Raw genomic sequence first — 7317 nt, 5'->3', positions numbered from 1 at the left:
TATTTTCTACATTCAGCAGACAAAACATGTAAACTTATTTGTTTTAATCCACAAATCATCTGTAGAAATGAGATGATAAAGATTGTCCCAAACTACATTTGAATTTGTTCAAATATAAATAATTATGTTTAATTAAACAGTTAAATCAAGGAAGTTAGTTTTTTTAAGAAACTTTAATAATGGTAATTTTTCTCCTGTTTAGTTGTTTTATTGATGAAGTTGTATTTTTGTGTTAATTTGCTCGTTTGAGGGAATTTCTGTGGATAATTCTTCACTGATTTGTTTGTTAATAAACAGGATAAAACTTCAAGCTTCAGTTTGATGTGTGGAAACAAAGAAAGATGAAAATGTTCTATTTAAATTGTCCTTTTATTGAGAACAGCTTAACACATTTTCCTTGAAGTTAGAGAAACACGTGTAGCACGTAAGAGAACAGAGCAATAATCTGAAGAATCAGAGAAATAGAGGATTAATATTATTATACAGAACGAAACCCAAACTGACAAAAAGAGACAAACTAGAAAGACTGCAGAGGAACGAATGAAGAAGGTTGGAAATAGAGGGAGGAAGAAAAAGAGAGAAAGATGTCCTGTGAAAAGAAAGCAGCTCAGTGTTGTCAGTGCAGCTCGGTCTCTGCTGAACAATAAAGATGATTAGATGGTAACTTTCATGTCTGCTGTCTTCCACTGGACAGAAAATGTCTTTAGGATGTGCTTTTATCCAGACATTACACTCACATGTTCCAGCTACAAACAGCAGAAACTGGACCTCCAGGACCTCGTCTACAACCTGCTGCCTTGCTTCACCTTCTGCTGCAGCAAGCTGACCAACATCTGCTTCAGTCAGGAGCTGGCCCACATCACAGAAAGGAGACTAGTGACCTCCTGTGCTGTGCATCCTGGTGACAACTTCTTTTTGTCTTTCATCTTGGTTCTAAAAGCTCATGTTGCAGAAAGGATACAAGTGTTTTCATGTAAATTTAATCATCCCAAACTAATGGACTTTCAGATCTAGACCAGGAAACTGGTGATGGCCAAGCACCTGGACATTGTGGTGGTCATCAAACTACAGTCAAAGGCAGCAGTTATAGATGTAGAGATCCCAAAGGACACCAACATCACGAAGAAGGACCATAAGAAGCTGGAAAAATAATAAAGGCTGAAGGACAAAGTTGAAAAGATGCATGAAGGTCACAGTGGTCATCACAGCAGCCGGGGCTCCAAACTGGTGGAGTGTCTCCAGCAGATCCCAGTAAGACAATAAAACATCCCCATCCAGAAGTGTGATGACCCAGCAGCAGATAAGATACTGAGCAGAGCCTTCAGTCTCAGGCTGCTGGTGGAGGACCTGAGCTAGAAGATACACCAGCTGCTGTCATGGAGCCAGATGTGGACTTTTGTCCACAGATGTGGATTTTTGTCTGATATTAAAAACTGGACTCAGGAAACAGAAATCTTGAGTAAAGCTGAAATGTGCACAAAAAGAAATAATATAAACAAAACCTTGAACATAGAAGGAAACAGAGGAAGATAATGACTTAAATGAATGCAGAATTATAACAGACGACTGCTGCAGAATTATTCATGTGAAGTTTGGCTGGTTTCAGATACATGAAGCATTTGGATTAAAGGAAAAGACAACTTTTAAATCCCCTAAAATCTAAATCCTAAACATCCAAGAAAAATGTTAAAATGTGCAAAAACACTTTATGCATGAAACAGAATAAAAAGATTTTATAAATAAAGTTGAAATATTTTATTATCACTCAACTCCTGCTTTAAAATGAGCTCAAAAATAAGAAACTGTTTTCTCTGAGAGGCAACCTGAGGTCAATCTTCACTGAATAATTCTTGTCAAATACTCAGACAACCATACACAAAGTTTTATTCATGTATCTATTTTTTTTTTTTTTAGAAAGGAAAATAGATTAGGCTGCAGAAGAAAATTACTTCTTTATAAAAAGATTTTTGCTCCGAGAAATTTGATTATAAATCGTCTGTCACAATTAATGCAGAAACAGCTCCATCTAGTGGTAACTATGGTAACTGCTTGTTTTATGACCATCAGCTCCACCCTCAACAGGAGGAAATAAACTGATTAACTGGAAAGCAGGAAAATGGTGAAGAATGGCCTGACATGCGCAGATTATACTGCTTCTGTGTCTGTAATCATTCATGAAACAAACTTTTATTTATGGACTAATAACAACAAAATAAAAGGGATTTAAACTAAAGATTCTCAGCTATTTAAAACCAGAGGAGAAGACTGACTGAGCTGCTTTATGTTTATATTGGTGATATTAAAGCACTTTTTTTGTGGAAAAAAAAATAAAAGAAAAAGTGTTAAACTAAATGATAATAAAAAAAAAAAAAACATATGAAAACTACAATGATAGTATTATTTAAAAGGAATTCTTGATGTAGATCTCAAGTTTTTATTAATTTTGAAGACTTTAACATACAAATAAATGTTTTCTGATATGTTAGAATGATTGAATAAAATCTAACAATTCAAGTCACATGCTTTTTAAGATAATTTAAAAAAATATATATATTTTTTCCTCAAACACTAATGAAATACTTTTTCATCTAAGTTTCTTTATTTGTTTTTCTGCCTGTGTAGTCTGAGATGAGACAATCTGTGGAAATGTTCATTAAGGGGTTGAAACTCAAACTTCTTTATAGTTTCTATGACAACCAGTTTGTTTTGGTGAAATGTGAAAAGATGTTGGAACTTTAATTTATTAAACTAAATGAAGCAACATGTAGCTCTGAAAGACGCTCTGACGCCTCCATCTGCTGGAGACAAACATTTATTGCAGCTTTTCTGACGTGACGTGACTGAAATAAAAGAAAATGAAAGTAAGCTGAAGAAAGCTGAGACGCCATTACAGGGTGTGAGATCTCTACGGAACATTAAACATAACTGGAGGAATTTCTATATATAGGTGAAGAAACTATAAGTTGGTGAATCCTGTTGAAAGATTCTGTCAGAAATGGCTGAGGGACTTGAAAACTTCCTGAGCTGCCATGTGTGTTCAGAGACGTTCAGAGATCCTGTGTCTCTGAGCTGCAACCACAACTTCTGTTCAAGCTGCCTGCAGAAATTCTGGGAACAAGCTGGAAACAAGAACTGTCCCATTTGTAAAAGGGAATCATCAACAGATGAACCATCCATTAATTCTTCTCTGAAACAACTAGCAGATTCGTTTGCTAAAAGGAAGAATAACACTTCAGCTGAGATAGAAAAGGTGGAGAAGAAGAAGGAGGTGGTGTGTGATGAACATCCAGAAGTTCCTTATTGGTTCTGTGAGGACGAGCAGAGAGCTGTGTGTCCTGTCTGTGAGTTTTCTCTCCACCAGCATCACAAAGTGGTTCCTATAGAACAAGCAGTCAGTGAGCTGAAGGAGCAGCTGAAGTCTGACTTAAAGTCTCTGCAGGACAAGATGAACACATACAAACACGTGGAGAAAACATACAATGATGGGATTCAACATAACAAGAAGCAGCTGTTGTCCACAGAGAAGCAGATCAGAGCAGAGTTCAACAAGCTGCACCAGTTCCTGAAAGAGGAAGAGGAGTCCAGACTGGCAGCTCTGAGGGAGGAAGAGAAGCAGAAGGGGAAGACTATCAGCAGAGAGATGAAGAAGATCCAGGATCAGATCTCCTCTCTGTCAGACAGTATCTGTGCTGTTGAAGAAGACCTGCAGAAAGACAAGGTGTCCTTCCTCAGCAGTTATAAAGACACTCAGAGCAGAAGCAGAACCCAGTGCTCACTGTCAGATCCACAGCTGCTCTCAGGAGCGCTGATAGATGTGGCCAAACACCTGGGCAACCTGTCCTTCAGAGTCTGGGAGAAGTTGAAGGAGAAGATCCACTTCAGTCCTGTTATTCTGGACCCAAACACTGCAAACCCATGGCTCTATCTGTCTGATGATCTGACCAGTGTGAGATGTGGAGAAACATGGCAGCAGCTTCCTGACAATCCAGAGAGAAACACAAAGTACCGTGAAGTTTTTGGCTCTGAGGGTTTCAGCTCAGGGAAACACAGCTGGGAGGTGGAGGTGGGAGATCATCCTGACTGGTATGTTGGTTTGGTTAAAGAGTCTGTTGACAGGAAGGGAGAGATAAAGGCTTCACCAAAATATGGAATCTGGTGTTTATGGCACAGTGATGGAAAATACACTAATGGTGATGGTAAGACTGTCTCAGTGAAGAAGAGTCTCCAGAGGATCAGAGTCCAGCTGGACTATGACAAGGGGAAGGTGTCCTTCTACAACCCTGAAGACATGACTCACAGCTACACTCACAGAGACACTTTGTCACTGAGAAACTCTTCCCGTATTTCTGTGTTTGTCCAGCTGGAGATGCAAAAACCTCTGATATCAAAATCTTTCCAACTCTTGTTTCTCTGAAATATTCAGAAAAATGATTCAGTTGTTCAAACTTTTACCGTCATAAACTGTTCATCAATAGTTTTCAGACTTTTACACTTCAAACCTTGTAAATCATTGATACATATTCGTAGTCTGATTTTATTTTGGTCATTTTAATGAACTGTTTCAGAAACAACCTCATAACTACTGTTAGTTTCTGTTGGATTACAAGAAGTAAAAACAGCAGAGATCCAAAGAAACAAAGAGTTTACTAAATCCAAAAACTGTAACGCATCAGGTAAAAATCAGGTGTGATGTTTTTTTAAAGTGATTAGCAGCATTTCTGCTTTATTACTGATTTGTTCTTCATCAGAAATCCTTCATTTAGCTGTGATATTATTACTTTTTAAACATGATTTAATATATTTCTGTTTTCTTGAATCTGATGGAAATTTATGATTGTTTTTCTTTTCTTTTTTTTTCTTTTTTTTTCAATATAATCTAATCCCAGAAAAACAACAAAGTTATATGTAAACTTCTGAGAGTTCACATATAAGATTTCAACATAACTGTTGAACAGGTTCAGCCAGTTGGCCCAGTCTCTGTCTCCAGGTTCAGGGTTCCTCTTCTGGTTTTGACCTCCTCAGATAGCTTGGAGCCCTCTCCAGACCTCCCTCACATTGTTCTGCTGCAGGTCCTTCATTTTTCTCCTGTAGCTGGCCGTGTACTCTTTCATCTTCCATTTAAGATCTGTCTGCACCCTCCTCTGTTCTTTCTGTCACCAGACTGGAAAACCCTCCTTTTCTCCAGCAGCAAGGCTCTCAGATCAGGACTCACTCAGGGCTTGTTGGGTCAGAAACACCGTGCCCTCTTCAGTTAGACGCACATAAGTTACATTCAAATAGTTTAACATCTATTTTAAGGTACAAATATTGAAACTTGAATGTAGTTTGTTGACAAGTGATTAATATCAGAACTGTTGTCTCTTAAACATTATTTCCCACATTCATAATAAATCCCAGAGGTTTTCAGCAGTTTACTCTCAGATGCTTCGTCCTTTTTCTGGAGCAGGAAACTAAAACTAGATTCACTTGTTTTGACACACTGTCCTTCCTTATCAACATAAGTAGGTCTGTAAAAATTTATGTCTCTAAATCTTCTGTTTTCCAGCGTCTGCATTACATTTTTAATTCATCTCTTATAAGGTTCAGTGTTATAATCTCTGAACATCATCAAATACTGAGATTAAATCAGGACTTTAGGTTTTCTTTTACTTTTTTTCTTTTGAAATATGTGAACTTAAGATCATATTAGGAATAAGTAAAAACCTTTCATTTTAATAGAAAACTGTGTTTCTCAGATGGAAATTAATTCATTGTTTAAAATAATGTGTTGAAATGCAGGAAATCTAAAGAATTTTAAAGAGTTGAAATAGAAAGAAGTCTCAGCTGATCTGTGACACAAAACACTGAACAAATACATTTTTGTTTGCAACTTCAGTGTGAAAATACATTTTCTTTTTCTTTGTACTTTTTACAACGGCTTCCTCGTGTGTCTGCTGTTTGTTTGGAGCATCGCATGTGCAGGTTGTCAGAAATGAACACAATGTGTAGAGAAGATGCAGCATGGAGGTGAGGAGAAGAGGCAGCAGAGAACATGTGACTGAGTATCCAACTTATCTGACTTCAGTTCAGTTCAAGTTTATTGTCATTCCAGCACATAAATACACAGAACGAAACACTGCCTCAGGTCCCAAATGTCAGCAAAATTTGTAAAATTCTACAATAAATACACAATAAATCCCCCCTTTTAATTTATAAATATTGTATATAAAATTATTTAGCACATGCAAATAAGAGGAAGTCAATATTAGCCTGCTTTTTCTGCATTTATCTGTCTCACGGCCTTTGGATAAAAGCTGTTTCGGAGTCTGGTAGTCCGGGCTTGGATGTGCTGTAATCTCCTGCCTGATGGAAGAGGTGTGAAGAATCCGTGTGCAGGGTGGGTGGGATTGTCCATGATGCAATGGGCTCTGCCTCTGCACCTGCTGATGTAGAGGTCTTGGATGCTGGGGAAGCCGCAGCCACAGACGCGCTCTGCTGCTCTCACAACCCTCTGCAGGGCTTTTCTTTCTGCCGCTGGACAGCTGCTGTACCACACAGTCATGTTGGACGTCAGGATGCTCTGAACCGCACCTCTGTAAAAGGCAGTTAGGACAGGACAGCTCAGACCTGCCTTTTTGAGGGGCCTCAGAAAAACAGGCGCTGGTAGGTCTTTTTGAGGATGCTGCTTGTTTTGTTCTTCCAACTGAGATTGCCCGATATTTGTACTCCCAGATATTTTAAGCAGAACACCACTTCAACTTGGCCTCCATTGATATAAAGAGGAGAAGGTGCCCTTTTGTTTTCTTCACATTGATGCACAAGTTTTTCTGCATGCACCAAAGCTCCAGTTGGCTTACCTCCCTTCTGTAAGCGGACTCATCGCTGTTGGTGATGAGGCCCACCACTGCAGTGTCGTCAGCAAATTTGACTATGTGATTTGATTTATAGTGAGCAACACAGTCATATGTAAGCAGGGTGCACAGAAGAGGGCTTAACACACAACCCTGGGGTGATCCAGTGTTGAGGCAGATGGAGGAAGATGTGATCTTGTGGATTCTTACAGTCTGTGGCCTGTTGGTAAGATAATTCAGTATCCAGTTGCACAAGGAACTGTTCAATCCAAGAAAACTGAGTTTGTTGATGAATGTCTGTGGAATTATTGTATTAAAAGCGGAGCTGAAATCCAAGAACAGGAGACGAACATAAGAGTCTTTCTTCTCCAGATGGATGAGAGCCATATGAACCAGTGTGGATATGGCATCAGCAGTGGAGCAGTTACTGATGGATGTCCACAGTAACATCTATAGACTTCTTTATCTCTGTCATTACCAGTCTTTC

The 7317-nt window shown here is 38.6% G+C and overlaps 1 pseudogene across 1 annotated transcript; it reads left to right on the top strand.

The window, feature by feature from the left end:
- Positions 1–2995: 2995 nt before the first annotated feature.
- LOC306764166 (nuclear factor 7, brain-like) lies at positions 2996–4431 on the top strand (annotated as a pseudogene). Its single transcript has one exon. The product of its transcript is annotated as a nuclear factor 7, brain-like (transcript).
- Positions 4432–7317: the final 2886 nt, after the last annotated feature.

This window comes from Telmatherina bonti (assembly GCF_933228915.1).
Source record: "Telmatherina bonti genome assembly, chromosome: 13".
NCBI classification, from domain to species: Eukaryota; Metazoa; Chordata; class Actinopteri; order Atheriniformes; family Telmatherinidae; genus Telmatherina; species Telmatherina bonti.
The sequence above is the reverse complement of the archived record's forward strand: the minus strand, read 5'-3'. Positions and strand labels throughout refer to the sequence as shown.